At 45.3% G+C, this 17068-nt stretch overlaps 2 long non-coding RNA genes across 2 annotated transcripts in view; one reads left to right on the forward strand and one right to left on the reverse strand.

The window, feature by feature from the left end:
• Positions 1-16237, reverse strand: part of LOC118217308 — a 123557-nt gene extending 107320 nt beyond the window's left edge. The window contains exons 1-2 of the long non-coding RNA XR_004763162.1: positions 16155-16237; positions 15793-15884 (exon numbers count right to left, since the gene is read on the reverse strand). This is a non-coding gene — a long non-coding RNA (uncharacterized LOC118217308). The remainder of the gene's footprint in view (positions 1-15792; positions 15885-16154) is intronic.
• A 111-nt stretch (positions 16238-16348) lies between these two features.
• LOC118217307 overlaps positions 16349-17068 on the forward strand; it is a 30652-nt gene continuing 29932 nt past the window's right edge. The window contains exon 1 of the long non-coding RNA XR_004763161.1: positions 16349-16729. This is a non-coding gene — a long non-coding RNA (uncharacterized LOC118217307). The remainder of the gene's footprint in view (positions 16730-17068) is intronic.

The raw sequence follows: 17068 nt of genomic DNA on the forward strand, positions 1-17068 counted from the left end.
CAGCCTCCCTCATTACAATTAAAACATCTACTAATGCAAAGCAAACAAAAGCCAATATACTATGTGATGTATCCTGCTGTTATCGAGGATGAATAAATTCATTACGGATGTACAGTGTTACTATCCGTTCAGGAGGAATGCGTAAGTAGGCAGATATAACCACAGAAGAAGAAGCGCAGTGACGTGCTGTGCGGTGAGTGACACTTACACCTGTACGGCGGGAGCCGAGGGGGTGACATTTACTCTCCGAAATGAAGTTACCGTGGAAGCGATTAATCAGCCAGCCCAGGTTTGTCTGGGAGTCCGTTGGACGATAAAGGCGGTAAATCACTGGCCCGTTTGGCTTTTCAATAATTCATTAGCTGACAGCCCTGCGGAGGGAACGCGGCGGGTAAGGGATCCTGCGGCGTGCTCGTTACTCTCATGCAAAACTCTTTCACAGCCCGAGTCCACCTGCGTGGACGCGCGCGCACATGCGCTTCTCAGCGAGGAACCTGAGCTGGAGAGGGAAGCGATGGGAGGACGAAGGTCCCGCTAACGCTGGCGTTCCGGCTCGTTAACTCAGCGGATGGAGGGGCGGCGGACAAAAACGCGAACTCTGAGGCGCAGGGAAGAAAAGAAAAACACAACAAAAAAGTGCAACCCGATGCAAATTAATTCAGACAGCATTCTCCTGAAGTTTGAAAAAAAAAATGTTTCTTTTGCAATCGGTTTTCCCTCCCTCCCTTTCTCTTCCTCTCTCCCATCTCTCAATCTCTCCTTTCCCCCCCCTCAATCTCTCTTCCGTCCTCTATCTCCATCTCTCCTCCGCTCTTCCCGTCTGAATGAATCCATCTCTCTCTCCATCAGCACCCCTTCCTGTGTTATGAACCCGTCTGCGTGGGGTGCTGTTGCAGTGCGTAATTAAAGAGAGTAGCGCAGGCTTCGCGGGGGTGCGCGTGGCGACGGGACGATCCGCAGCCCTCCGGAGGGGACGGGCTGTAATTAAAAACGGGTCGGGGGAAACCGGCGTCCCGCCTCGTCCCGGCGCACGGCTGCTCCTGCCCTCCATACGCCTGCAGCGGCAGGACGTGACGCGCAAGCTGGGGGTGGGGGGCCAGGGGTAGGGGTGCGGGGCAACATTTGGAGACTCCATCATTACGCCATCGAGTAAAATGACACAAATCACACTACACTCCGTTTGTACTCGAAGAACTAGTCAATAACCCAGACTCCTTGCAGGATTTGAATGAACTTGAGTTACCTGGGTGGATGGCTGGGGTGAGACATTGGGCCAGTCATGGTCAACTGATCCCCGACAGGTCTTGAGTCTTTTTTTGTGTGTGTGTGTGTGTGTGTGTGTGTGTCTTGTTGAAGGATCCTCTCGGAGGCTTAAAAGAGGTTTTCAGGAATCCAGCAAGGCCACGCACAACTGACTACAGCGCCCCCTAATGCGCAAACTCCAATGAGACACGGCCGCAGTGCAGCTCGGCTGCACCCGAAAATTGAGGAGGCTATTTTTCCCTCCAGGCAGCGTATCTAAATCCAGCTAAACCGTTCATTCGTCCCCTAAGAGCTTAAGGGTACGGTCTGCCTGCCCAGTCCCCATTATCTGCCCCCCCCGTGCCCCCACCTCCACCTGTCCTGCCTGCTCCTGCTCAGATTCCCCCCTCCCGAGTGTGGGCAGACGTGCCCCGCCCTGACGGGCACGAAGGCGCGGGCAGCCCTAATTATTCCGCGCTGCGCCCGCGCTGCCACCCACTCAGCGCTGTGCGCATGGCACTTTTTCCCCGCAGAAAGGCGAGAGCCCCTTTATCCTGTAATGGACGTGCCTGGGCGCTGGGCACCGAGAAGCCGCCTCAGCCCGTCTCCGAACAGCTTCCCCACCAGTCTGTTAGCTCTGAAAAACAGGCCTGGCATTAAAATGCTTACAAAGTTTTTTTCTTGTCTGCTTTTTGTGTTCATTTTTTTTCTCCTGTCCGCGTCTGCTGGGTTTCACGCAGCGGGGGGCGGGGGTGACAGGTACACCTGAGAGACGGTGCTCTGCATCTCGGGGGAGCGTAACCGAGCGATGCTTTTTGAGGGGCCGGGCGGCGCCACGCTGTGCCGATCGGTGCGGTCGCTGTCTGTTCCTCTCTCTCTCTCTCTCTCCCTCTGCACCCTTGTGCAGGCACCTTCAGAGTTTTGGTAGACGAGACCCGACTCACTGCTCTCTCCCTCCCCCCCCCTCTACACCAGGCCCCATTTTACCCAGGGGAGGGCCCTGTGAGCCCTGTGAGCGCAAGGCCAATCTGTCCCCCGTAATATCTGCACTTCTGCCCACCCCCAGGAGCAGGGCGGCAGCTGGGCACACTGAAGCAGCTCAGGTTGAGTCCCTTGCTCAAGTGTAAAATGGCAATTCCGTGCCCTGGAAACATGCTTTCGCATCCGCACAATAGGATCTCCCTAAAACGGTTTCATTCACAAAACGAGTAGCTATCCCAGCATTTTGGCGAGAAGCTGCTGAAGTGTAAATTACCAGCTTGAACAAAGAAAGCAAAAAAAATAAAAACAAAAAAAAAAACCAGAAGCAAATCTTATTTTACCTTAATACCACGTGAAGCGCTTCCTTACGCACCCGATTGTGCATTTCATAGACCATTCAGTATGAGGCAAACTGAAGAGCTGCTAGTGCAGGACGAGGCTGAGATTACCTGGCAGACTGGAACCCTCCCTCTCTGGTGTCCCTCTGTGGGACTCCTGACATTGGTTCAGCAAGGGCACATATGTGACAAACGCTGTCCCTCGGCACCAGTCACTGTCCAACTATTTCTAATCGATGGTTCAATTTTGTTTGTTGATGACACTGATTTAATTAAGATAGATGCAACAATGAAGAGAAGAGCCATTTTCCCAGACTGGGTGAATTACCCAGATTGCTTCAAAAATTTAGGAACAAATATATCATTTGCTGAAATGAACTGTAACAGCCAAAGGATCATCAGCTTCATCTACTGATGTCTTCCCCTTCAGCAGCCGGGTTTGTTTTTGGGTTTTTTTGCACACTACCTTCTCAGACCGTTGGCTACCATTGGGGAATGTTGGTAGCCAATAGAAAAAGTTAACGGCTGGCACAGGCACACTGGCAGGAATGACACCACTGCACTCTGCACACCTGCCTTTACTGGGTGCACCACTCAGGAACTTTTTTTAAAGCCTCGTATCCATCCATGCATAGAGAAACCCTGCCTGCCAATTTCCAGCAGGACTGCCTACGAATTCTCAGAACCCAGAACTGGAGCGACACAAATCCCTCTGATTCACCCTCTATGAAATCGCACGACCAATTAGGCGCCGGAAGATAATAATAATAATGAAAAAAACCAGAGACAAGAACAAAAAGAGACAAGGATTTAAATTTGCCAGAAATGTAATGCAATCCTGGGATTGTTTCCCATTTTTCATCTTTGCGGCAGCTAACGCTTGTAGCTTCATTATACTGGCTTAGATGTGAGACAGCTTAGCTCTGCTCTGCATTCCATTTGTTTATCAATGGGCTGAGATGCTTCTCATGTTCCCCGTTTCACATTATTTTACATTACATTATTTATTTGCTTTAGCTGGTGCTCTTATTCAGAGTGGCTTACACTGCTCATATTTTTAGCCATTTTCTTACAGCTTGGCCTATACTGAAGTTAAGTGGCTTGCCTGAGGGCACAACGGCAGTGCCCCACTTCGGACTTGAACCTGTAACCTCTGACTTATGAGGCCAGTTCCCAAACCATTAAATTACAGAGCACTTCCGGCCGCTCAGCGATGCATTATTGAAAACTGTTAACAAAAACAGTAAGTTATCAAGACATTTTTGTGCTTTAGCCTCAAGAATCCAGAAAGCTTTCGTTTAAACATCTTTTTAGCAGCAGCCTGTCACAAAAAGATTATTTATATTTGCATTATGTAAATATTTACATGAATATGAACCTGCCACATAGGCATTTATAAAATGATGCAACATTTGGGGGAAATGCCTTTTTTTATTATTAGGGTTAAATAAAGTTTCAGAGAACATGAACAAAGTAACTAATACCACCGTAATTCTACTGGCCAACTGTCTACCTGCCGTTTGAAAAGAGGATGAAGATTAGTCCATTGTTCAAAAGGCGATGGGGAGCCCCCAGGCTCACCTATAATGTATTTTATGAATGGCTCGGGCTGAAACAAGGGGCATATAAGGATCTGTGGTAGCTACCTAAAAGAGTATGCTTAAAAGGCCCCTACTGCCAGTATGGTGTTCATGACGTTAGAGGCAGCCTAAACTGACATATACCAGACAGACCTAAATATTACTGCTACCTCCGCCATTTTGCCCTTTCGACTGACTGTAAAAAACACTGCAAAAATGAGCTGACTTCTCTTACATCATTTAAGTCAAAGTTGTTCTGTTATGCCTGAAAGGCACTATTTTATTTTCTTCTGGTGACAATTTTGGAAAAAAGATGCCAAATTGTTATACAGTTGTACAGTAGAGCTTCTGCCCACAGAACTCAGAATTTCACTTTCGTAACTTGCTAGGTCCTCAGTTTGGAATCGGAAGGAGAAAAGTAAAAATCAAAACAAAACTGAGAAATTCCTGCAATTGTCCAAAAGTGGCACGACTCTAACAGAAAACATGAATTTTGATTGAAAGATTGAAAGACTGTACTCTCAGCAACAACATAACAGTAAAAAAAAAGACATTATGCACAAGCATTAGAGCCAACAGAAAATGGCTGTTCTGTGGCTTGGCAGGGAAATGGAAAGACCAGGGACATTGTTTAGCCTTATGTAGCAGAAGGCTTAATCTAACAGCTCGGCACTCTAGTGTGCCATACATATTAAAAATAAATCACTTGTAAATTGCTCCATTCTGTTTTCATGGACAGTGCATTGTGTAGTCCGATAATAAAACAGCTGTATTCCCGTTTAAAGAAATAGTTCTCTTCAGACTAGTCACCATTACGGTACACCCACGTGAAACTTTCGTCCTTGTACTGTCAGAAGGTCATACCTATTCTGACCAGACTTGAATGAACATAACTCTAAACCCCGTGGAGGTTACTTAAAGTATAATCTTTATAAGCACCTTATAGGTTTCATAGCCCAAATGCAGGGGTGAAACCTGGCTCTACATTACATACACCTTCTGAGCAGATGCACTGTCACTCCCTACAGTGTGGAGCTGAACCCAAAGTCCTGTGGGGATTTATTCATTTTTATTTTAATCAAGTAGGTCAACTGAGAACTCAATTCTCTTTTTCAGTGACGACCAATAGAATCCGTGCATGGGGGAATGTAAGGGATTGTGCAGCCAATTAGAGGTAGGGATTGATTGGGTGGGCAGGTGCTGAGAGCACATTTTGGTGGGCAATTTGTACAGGATGCTGGGGTAACGAACACAGGAAGTCAAAGCCTCGCTATAACCTCTCATCTGAAGGTTTGCAAATACAAAATAAGCAAGGATAAAAATCAATTGTAAAATACCAATGTGAGACACATGCAAGCTGTATGTTCTAAAAATGTAGCTTTACCTACCGTAAATCAGTGCGAAACACACAACCCGGGAAAAGCCCTCGTCACCAGACAATGATGACATGTTTATGGCATGTCAACGTCACTGGCAACGACTAAATGAGCAACCGTACAGGTTAAGAAGCAAAACAGGCGCGGATGCAGGTGTTCCATTTGTTATTGTTTGCCACAGGTAGCGAAAAGTAATGCGGCAGAAGTTCCCAGACGGATGAGACCAATTCCTAAAGAAAGACCAAAACAATAACTGTCACCAGGAAAGACTGCTGAAGACAGGCGAGCCTGAGTTCCCCAGGGACCTTTCGAAAAACTAATTTTGGTGGAATGTTTGGCTGCTCGACGGTCTGTGTCTGCAGCTCCGTTTCATAGCCTCTCTGCCTCCAGAGCGGCGGAGACGGAGAGAAAAGATATGGAAACGATCCGATTCATCACCAGCGTACATGCAAGCTTCTGTTTGTGCGTGTACGTGTGTGTGTGTGTGTGTGTGTGTGTGTGTGTGTGTATGAGTGTGTGTGTCTGTGTGTGTATGTATGCGTGAGTGTGTCCGTGTGTGCATGTGTGTGTGTATGTATGTGTGTGCGTCTATGTGTGTGTGTGTATGTATGCGTTTGTGTACGTGTGTGTCCGTGTGTGCATGTGTGTGTGTCCGTGTGTGTGCGTCTATGTGTGCGTGAGTGCATGCGAGCATGTGTGTCCGTGTGTGTGTGTGTGTGTGTGTGTGTGAGTGCGTGTTATTCATAACCCCAGCTAAATTAGAAAAACAAATCCCTTCTGCCCTGATCATCAGAATGAGCCCCAAGTACGGTAGCAGACACAGAAGTTGTCATAAAGCACAAACGTCTCCACGGCGACCGTACAGTGCTGGGCCTGCCATCGGGGGCTCATCAGCTCAGACCCTAACGCTGAGCAGAGCCAGGCCAAAGGAAGCGCTGTCGAGGCGAACGGACTGCAAACCTCGATGCCTCGCGCGCAGTAAGTCCTCCAGCCCCCCTCGGCGAGGCTGATGCACCGGGTAAAGGAAGAGACAGACAAATTCACAGCCCTCTTTGATGGCTCTCTCCGGAGTTTTTCCCCCCAAAACAAACAGACATTAATATTTCATGGGCTTATGTCCCTCATAATGGGGAGGGTAAAAACAAAATGTCAGTCTGTTGTAGAGATAAATAAAATGGAAAGAAAAAAAAACATGCCCAGTGCACTGAAGTGGAAGAAACTGCATGTCAGCCATAATATAAATATAATATATACTATCTGGTTTGGGTTACTGCAGATGATAATTCTCCATCTTAAATAAATAACCATAATTATTTAGAAAGGATGTCTGTCGGCCAATTAACTGAGCCAAATTTAGGCCAGGCCCCTTCTTCACAAAAAATAGATTATGAAATAATGACCATTAAAAACAGTGGGCATTTTTCTGGCTATTTAATCCTTTCATATTCCATGTGCACATCTAGCTTTGGTCCTCAGTTACGGACCGTGTGCATCACACAAGAAGCTGGGCAACAGCAGCACAGGACCCACGGCCATCAGGCTGTTCATGTACATAATGATACTTGAAAGTTGCCAGTTAGCATGCAAGAGGCTCCTTGCGCAGGTTTTTCCCATTTTAAAAAAGCCACTCCACTCCCTGACCTCCCCTTTCTGAGAAAATCAGAAGCCACGGTCACTGGCCCACAGCGGGCCAGGCAAGGAGTGGAAAGGGATTTCACCCCCTGGGTAGCTTACGAGGACGCAGGCGTCTGGCTTCATCGCCTGGCGTTTTGTGGCGTTTGGCGCGCAGCCTGTTGCAGCGCGGCTCTGCGGGGAGTTCACACAGACGCGTTTGATTCGGCGCCAGCGAGAGCCGCGCCGCTCGCATCGGGGAGGGGCGGAGGGAATCAGCTGTCAGATCTGCCCGTTCCCCTTCATCTCCCCGGCTCATTTCGGGCTCCGTACCGCGGCTTTGTTCAGCTCTCGGCGCTCAGTGCTCGAGCCCTTCTGCAGAGATAGCGCTCCTCTTATCTGAATGAATCTGAGCGAGATCACGCTTCGTTCCTTCTGATTCGCTCACTCCGCAATCTGAAGGAGGGTCAAGCCGGCGCTGCGGAAGAGCGAGTCGCACGCGTGGACTAGACGCCGAGCGGGGGGCGCGGGGGGCGCGGGTCAAATTTACACATAAAACACACACACTGTGGGAAAAAAGACAGACAAACAAAAATATCTCGGAGATGAATGTCAAATCAGATTGCTTTATAGAGTAAATATAGCTTTCAGCATTTTAAAACATTTTTCCGCCATTGATTTACCCAAACTGCACTTTGGACATGCAAAATGTGACAGTATTAAAATGACAAAACAAAGGGTCTAGAGCAAATGACAAGGCAATGGGGCAATTAGGGAAGCTGGCATATCTAGTCCTATTCATGTTGTATTCATTGTTATGTTGCATTATATATAAGTTGACTTGCTGTGACAATATCATAGAATATGTCACATTTCTAGGCAACTTGCAAAGCGGTCTTCAAAAAAAATAATCTATTACATTTTTTTTAAATGTCAAGAAAATCTAAAATGTGGAAGTTACGACTCTTCTGAGTGGCACACCCAGCTAAAACACTGCCCCCCTGTGGCCTGGATGAACTCCAGGTCCTGCCAGTGGCTATAGCGCTGGAGGACTACACAACTAATGTAGCTTGTGCGGGCAGAACGCAGGCACCCAATCACAATCATAGGGGTTGCTACTAAGCAACGCCCTGTCAACTGAAATCTCCCCTTCCTGGTAACTGCCCACAGCCTCACACAGGAAGGAAGGGCGTCAGGTGGAAGGCTCAACGGCGCCTCCTCTGTCCGACCTGGCACCTGCGACTCGCTGACCAGCTCTCTGCCATAGCTGCGGCAGCCTGGCAGGTTGAGTGCAGAGTGAGAGGAAACAGAGGCTGGGCTCATGCTTTTTCTGAGGGACAAGCCTGAAAGAGCACATCGCAACAGCACGGAAGGCCTACAGCTGCAATTAGCCATTCCAAAATAGGGGGACGGACTCTCACTGCGAACACTTTGCATTTTCCACTTACATGCATTTGGGCGCTGAAATAATTTAAGCAAATCGGTCCACTGATGGTTCTCAGCAGCTTAATTATATTAAAGGTTAAGAGCACATTGATTTCATGGATTTCTTCCTTTGTTTAGTCAATTTCTGCTCATGTTACTTTTTAATTACCCGGGGCTTCTCTCTCCGGTTCATGGCTTGATGTTCATCAATGGCTGATGCGCAGATGCAAAGATGCGTAAAACTAAGCTCTTTATGAAGCTGTAAAGCTTGCTAATTAGTCACAAGGCCTCAAAAGAATTAGCATTATTTCATTGCGTAATGAAGGAGGGTAGCTGAAATATGGAAACCACAAATTAGGCTTTAATTAATTTTTTATTCAGCCTTTTGCTTAAAACAAAGACAGGAAATAAGCTCTTTGTTTAAAACAAAGACACAGAAAATACATTTTCAGACAACCTACGCTATCTGCATGTGACATCACCCCTTACTGTATTTAACATTGAGCATGGTTTTCCAATCCACATGTAATAGTTGTCTAGAGCAAATTATTACATCACATGACATATATTTTCACTATGAGGGCTTTTTATTTTTCACTACAACAAAGCCCTTGTGTTTTATTTTTACATGAGGTCACAGTTCTTACGTTAATGGAGGTTTACGTGAACCCCAAAATAATGTCCACCACCCCAATGCAAATAATCTTGACATCATGAAATGATATATATGCTATATAAATCTAATTTACTGTAAAAAATACTACTGCTATTATTATTATTATCACTACTATTGTACTTGGTGATCGTACTATGCTGAAGGGGGAGGCACCTTATACTGCTGAAACTGTATACAAGTTTTGCAAATCGCCTCACAAAACAGTGGAGAAACGACAGCTTTCCAAGCATTACCTTGTGTTTTTTTTTTCCTTCTTCCTATTCTTCCCATACAAGCATAAAGGTCACAAACTGGAACTTCCATTTCTGTCTGAGTTATTCATGAGGCTCTGGGGCATAAGATGTCCGCTCTCCGCGGATAGCTTATTTATAAGTCACTGGGCTGTCCGACTTCCAAATGGGCCCCGCAATCTGGCGCTGCATGAATTATCTTTGTTATTCTGTGACCAAGGACTGCACTCATAAAAGCTGTCGCACCGCGCTGTATTACAATCAGCCCGACGTTCAGTTGTGCATTAGGGCCGGGTCGGCGGGCATGCATTATTCAGGCCATCGCAGCCACGCGTGCCCCCGCGCCCGCCCGACGCCCGCCCGGCTCTCCGCCCCGCTACTCTGAGGAGGCGCGCGGGAGCGAGGGTCGCGCGCCGCAGCTGGGGAGGAACCCGCAGGCCACCCCCTCGCTCCTGCGCGCTACGCTGGTGCCTCGAGCCAGAAGATCACCGGCGATCGCTCCACACCATCAGACATTAGTAGCCAAACGGGGCTTGACATGAAATGTTAGCTTTTCAGGAACAAGTTGTTTTTTTTTAAAAGTATTTCAAAAATGCAATCCGTCGACAGATTTTGAGTAGGACATGCAAAGCGCGCCTCTGACTAAGCAGCATTTATAATACTGATACAATTAATATGTCCATTCATGCCTTGTACCTAAAAAAATATAAGTCTGTGTTATTACTCATATTTTTTGCCCACAGAGTTAATGAGTAGGAATTGCACTACATGGTCTAAAGTATGTGGACATCTGACATCCGAACAACTCATCCAAAATTATGGGCATTGATATAGAGTTGGTCCACCCTTTGCTGCTATAACAACCTCAACTCTTCTGGGAAGGCTTTATACTAGATGTTGGAGCATTGCTGCGGGGATTTTCTTCCATTCAGCCTGAAGAGCATTAGTGAGGTCTGGCACTGATTTGGCGATTAGGCCTGGCTCGCAGTCGGCTTTCCAATTGATCCCACAGGGGTTGAGGTCAGGGCTCTTTGCAGGCCAGTCAGGTTCTTCCACACCGATCTCGATAAATCCATTTCTAACAGGACTTCGCTGTGGGCCCGGGGGCATTATCATGCTGAAACAGGAAAGGGCCTTCCCCCTGTTGCCACAAAGTTGGAAGCAGAGAATTGTCCAAAATGTCCTTGCATTAAGATTTGCCTTCATTTGCCTTGGAACTAAGGGGCCTAGCCCAAACCATGAAAAACAGCTCCAGACCAAGGGTTGTCCAGGCACTTTTGGTCATACAGTGCATGTGCCTGGTGCTTGCCCAGTGACAGCCCCAGCAGTGAGACCCAAGGCTGGGGGAAATGGCCTGATGTCTCACTCCACTGTTTAAATATTGGCTGTTTATGCAGCTGGATATTTACTGAATAATCTGCAAGTATACACCCATGTGGGGCTGTACCCGACAACAGTCTGCATATAAACCAGCCAAAGCCATTATAACACAGCCTCCTCTGCATGCACACTGTGTGTGTGAGTGTTACTTCCCTCAAAATAGTAACACCGTGACAAGCCGTGTGCACATGCATACAAGTATGCCTATACATGTGTCTGTAAGGTGCACGTGCACCACACAGTATATATGTACATATGTGGGCTTAGCCGTATGTGTACATTTCATTGTGTGTGTTTGTGTGAGAGCATGTGCACAGTTTGTGGCTCTACATGTGTTTGTATCATCTGGACATACAGAAAGCATTTGCATTCATATTTGCATTCATGTGTGTGCGTAGAATATGACGGTGAGGCTGTGGGCGGAGCTTAACCCAGAGAACCAGTCCCAGGAGGTAAGAGGGACTGTGCTGGCTGTGCGGGGATGTTATCCGTCTGACAGCCCTGTTCCACGCTCAGATGAGCTGTCAGACAGGCACGTGTTCCCCCCCCCCCGCTCCGCCACAACGCCTCATCACCGGCCCGTCAGGTGACTCGCACCGGGCGGGGCTAATAAGGCAGCTGACGGTGATCAGCTTGAACCGCTCCGTCAAATGAAGCGCCCGCCGCAGCCGCTGACCCGGAGCAAACTTCCACCTGCCTGACCCACGAGTCCAACCCCCCCCGCCCCCCCGGCCCCCTGTACAGGACCGTCGGTTAGGAAGACCCACCGCTTCTGGTAGCTGTGTGCATCCACCTCAGTTGTGCGCATTACGCACAGGCGTAACTTATGCTGGCGGCTCACTGCTTCCACCTATTGCACCTGGCAAATAAACTGTTGGGGGGTAGTTAGGTTACCAGCCATAATGGAGGAGCTACCATGCCTGTGGGAGGAGTTATCTATTAATGTGGGAGGGGCTATTATATAAAGTGAAGGACTTGCCAGGCACGTCAGAGGGGATACCGTGCATGATGGAACAGTACCTACAGGGTGGGAGGGGGATATCATACATGTGGGATTAGCCAGCCATGTCCTAGGGATTATCAGACAGTCAGGGAATGCTTCCAGACAAGTGGGCGGGCTTGCAGTTCTGATCACAACATAGACTTTGGGAGATCGCTGTCTGTTTCAGGTTTTGTAGAATGCCCTTTGTGAATACATTTTGATTTAATAAGCAGAAAAGAGGGAAATACTTATGTATTTTTTGGACGGCAAAATGTTTTTTGCCAAAACTTGCAGAACGTACAAGTATTAGATGGTTGAATGCTATACAGAGTTGACAAACCCCACGATTTATAATCATATTATAATTTACTTGATACTAAACATCAAATAAATTAATGAATCAGATTTTACATCACACTCAACATTTTCCCTTGGTTGCAGGCAAAGACAATGAACAAGTACCCCAGCAGTGGGTTGACGTGAATCCAAGCTGCTGTCAAAAGCATGCCCCTTCATTTTATTGAATGCTTTATAAATACCAGCCACAGCAACAGCAACAGCGGCATTTACTTAATCAATGCCTGCTCCATGCCCCCCACACAGCCCCAGAGCCCAAAGCCTTGTTAACCATGAACTGCTGTTCTACGCTATCGGACAGTTCCACGGATCCAGAGGTAAACCGTTTCTCAGACCAAGGCGAAGGATGGCCTTTTCTCCAGGCCATTCCCATGTTTGGGCCCACGCAAATAATTTGCACTGAATTAGCTTAGCGTTGGTCTCCATTCAATCCCTCAACAACAATGTGAATAAATGTATAAAATACATTGATTTCATTCAGCTTATTGCCGCTTTTCAAGTATTTAACTATACGCATGTGCTATACAACAAATCACAGATAAATGCATTAAGACGCATTTTTAAATATATTTCAGAATATATGCAAGGAATACATACTGTATATGACAATGACAATAAAGGATATGTTTTAACCTTTTGTATTGTGATCGAACTTAAAATGCTCCCCTGAAAGACTTATTTTACTTTGGATCTCATACGTCACATTGAGTGCATCCAACTTCTGGGCTTTGTGACTGGAGAAAATGGCTATAACTCTTAACTATAGTGGAGTATCAGCAGACCTTCACCGAGCTCAACATTTCTCTTGCTTAAAGCCCAATACCTTTTTTCTTCTTCTTCTTCTATTAATGAGAGAAAGAGAACGGGATTTTTTGTGAGAAGCATATATGTGGAAAGTGATGGATCTGCCATTCACAAAAGGGAGTGGATTGCTGCTATTCATCTGCAGACTGGCACGTCGCGGCCTGGCTCATTCACCGGCTGATTTCTGTTCGGGGTGGGGGGGGGGGGGTTAGAGGTCCATAAAAACCTGCAGTGAGGCTGAGCAATTTATTACATTACCTCACCATCAAGAATGCCTGGCCATTAAGTGAGGCGGCAAGTGCGGCTACAGAGACAGAGAGAGAGAGAGAGGGAGGGAGGGAGAGAGAGACAGAGAGAGAGGGAGGACTTGCTATGAATGCAGCGCTGCTACAGTGTCCGGAGTGGATATTTCATCCCGGCTGTACTGTATGTGACACGGCTGTCAGGAGTAAATCGGTCAACTGCTTTTCTGCTGGTGTGCAGCCAACAAGGAGATGGAGATAGCCCCGATAGGCAGGGACCCTTCAACCGGTACTTTTTCCAAGCAAAATTCTTGAATGCGTGCACAAAAAAATAAGACTCAGAAGACTGTCCATCACAGTTTGAGTGTCAATTCCATTTCGGTTCAGTCAGTGAATTGAATAAAGAAACATTTAAAAATATTTTTACTTTCAATTTTATTTTATTTTTTACTTTTCAACAACTAATATACATGGTTAAATGTAGCCTAGCTTTGTTTGTCACATAACAAGAACATAATTTTGTGTTTAAAATACATATTGGAATTTGGAATGATTAGATTTCACTGGAATCTTTACTATTTCTCCCCCATAAAGTCACTTTGCCCTTTGAGCAAACGGTTGCTCGCTGATCCTTCCCTGCCATTTCCCCTCACAGTCACATCTGTTAGGTGATCGCTGTTCCAGGGATAGCGTAACAGCAGTGACAGGCGTGGGTTGCCAGGTCGGACTAAAATAGTTTGGATTTTGAAGAGCGATCCCAGTGTCACATGTTGTGTGCTGTATGCCACAAAAGTATGCAGGATATACATATTTTATTCTGATATTTTATTCGGAAATGTTTCTGCTTATTTTTGTTTTATTTTTAAGTTACCATAAAGAATGGTAACTCTGCAATTTCTCCAATGACTAACCTTACGTTGCCTTCTTGTCTTTTCCAATCACCACAGCACCTGGCGGTTCACCTCGCACTATGCCGCTGGTCGCTTCTCACAATTTGTCACGAGGTAAAAATTTTTATTTTTCCTTAAACCACTAGACGATAACCAGCCAAGCGCACGGATACTGACTGTCAGACAAACGAGAGGGCGGAGATCGTGCCTCTGACGCCAGTGGGCCCTGGGGAATGTCTCTCTGTGACTAACACCATCAGAGGCACGCGCTTTTCGATAATCAATCGCTGACGTCTTTCAGAAGAAAGGCTCTTTGCCCACCCGGTGTACCGACGCTCGCGCGATTACTCACTTTCGGCGCTCGTTCCTGGAGCCCGAGGAAAAGGTCTTAACAGACTGCCAGAGCCCAAAGGACTGAGACACTAATTAAAATCTTTTTTGGTGTCTAGAAACAATGCAGTTGGCTGGACTGTAAACGCCAGGAGGGGGTCAATTTTTTATTTCAGCTCTTTGCGTAATTTAGGTGTCGAGGTGTTTCCCTGCAGCTAGGAGTGTATGGCTCTTTTCTGTTTTTCCTTGGCCGGTTCCAGCTGTGTTTCGTTTTGACATTCAACGGTTAACCCCCTGTCCCATTGTCTGTGTCTCAGCCCTATTTCCAGCTAATGAGGAAATATCGCGCTTATGCGACAATAAGCATCAATCAGGGTAACAGTCTGCCATGAATGATCAATTATTCAGACTGATGGAGAGAAAAAAAAGCTTTTAATCAATATCTGTCTGTATACCGTACAGAAAAATGTGCACCCTCAACAGAATGATGTTTCTTTTAATGCATGGTGCACATTAAAATATAACACCTGGTACCTAAAATATAGCCTAGCACATAGAAATTGCTTTGAAGAGTTAGATGATTCCAAACTCATTTTCAAGGTTAGAACTATGACACACAAAACCAGGACAGCTCTCTGCTGAACAGAGAAAGCTGATCAGATTTATATTCCATTGGTTTATCCCACTTTAAGCATGATGGCACATAATAACAAGAAACAGAATCATCCAACTGTAACAAAAACTGAACAAAATAAATTCAAGGCGTACGACGTACATATAGAATATCCTTATTGTCTTGTGGATTAATGTGTCCAATTACAGATTTAAGGATAATAAATACTGGCACTACAACTACTGATGCTGACTGTATTAAAACACTCAAATCGATGATGGACTATAAAACAGGGCTGCCTGCCTACAGCTCGATCTGCTTATACTTTTCTAAGGTGAAACCTCTACTTTCTAGGTCTTGAGAAAAATATTGATTGCCAGTGCCTACTGCCTTATTTCACATCTTATAATTGCAGGTTTGTGTGATTATCACCAGTGTGTATTTCTAGCTGCACTCAATTTTGCCGTTGAAAACGACTTTAGTCTACTTCATGAGCTTTTATTACAAATAGCTGCCATATAGTCAACATTGTTTATGAAATCTATATTTCAGAGCAGTACATATATAATTTAAACATTTATTGTTAAAACAAAAGGACTAGGCTACATATGTTAAAATTAAAGTTGTTTGTTCAGCTGAGGTAGTGGAACACTTTAAAATTATCATTATAACTCACCATAATTATTTTGTTCTCATTTAGTTATGTAACTAATTCCACAGCATTGTGGCATTTACCTTCTTTACAGGCATCATCAGATCTTAGCGTCTTCCAACGTCAGGAAATCAGGTCAGTCTTCCTAATAACCATGACCCTGTACGGTTGTAAACTGAAAAGAGGAAAGACGAATAACGTTACAATAACGATATTATGAACCAAAACGGCGCTCAAAGCAATCGTCCACTTTCTTTTGCACAAATTTCTTTCCCCGGTTTTGTAGTAGGCTACGAGGTCTACCAGTTAGGCTATTCACTAAAACATTATATTTACTAGTCTATAGCGTTTTTGGATAACCTGTAGGCAAGGATGTCAGTTACAAGAAAATGTAATTATTATTATTATTATTATTATTATTATTATTATCTTTCTGGATACTTACTTTTATGTATCCACACTAGCTTGGCTTGCACCGTTGGTCAACGCCTCCAGCGATTCCACAGCCTCGTGCTGCCTTCATGTTTCTCCACAGTGTTTTTGGCTACTCCTTCAGAGAGCTACCAGGCGGCGAAAATGTTAAATAAATCAGCAACACTTTTATTTTGGTATCGCGGAACGGGAGGAATATTTTTAAAACTTTGTTTAGCTGTACTTCAGGTAAAGGCCCGAACTCGTTAGTGTAGTCTGGTATGCAATTAAAAAAATAGTAAAGAAAAACTGTAGCTACCAATATGACCTACCGTGGGTCTGGGTGGTGTTCCATTGACACTGACCACTAATAGCTCTTTCCACATTTATAGTTTTTTAAAGCCCGTACAAACACCAAATATGAAGGTCATTCTTGCCATCAAACTTATTTCATTTCAAAAAATAATTTCTGCCGCAAATCACCTCTCAACTGCAAAAAAAAGTTTATGTGAAGGCTGCACGCGCTGTGACAGAAACGAAAGCCGATTGCAGTCATGGCACGTTCCTTATTTGTCACCGTCGTGTGTTCATGTTTGAGAGGAACAAGAGGTAAATATTTATATTTATATAAATGTATTTTATATTTAAGCGTTTCTCAGTGTGAAATTGTTTTAGTGTTAGCGAACGACGAATGAATAATAAAGTTAGACTAGCTACGCAAAAATGCTGTTATTTCGCAGCTGACTAGCTTACAGATATTTAAGTCTTTTAGGAAGGTTAGAGTTTTTATTTAATTTAAAAAAAAAAAGTTTTATTTAACCTTTATTTCACCAGGCAAGTCATTAAGAACTAATTCTTACTTACAATGGCGGCCTGGCAAGCGACAAAAGCCACTTAAGGGAAGGGGAGGTGGGTTAAAATGAGATTAGTCTCTGAAACCTAAAATCT

This window comes from Anguilla anguilla, chromosome 17 (genome assembly GCF_013347855.1).
Source record: "Anguilla anguilla isolate fAngAng1 chromosome 17, fAngAng1.pri, whole genome shotgun sequence".
In the NCBI taxonomy this organism is placed as follows: domain Eukaryota; kingdom Metazoa; phylum Chordata; class Actinopteri; order Anguilliformes; family Anguillidae; genus Anguilla; species Anguilla anguilla.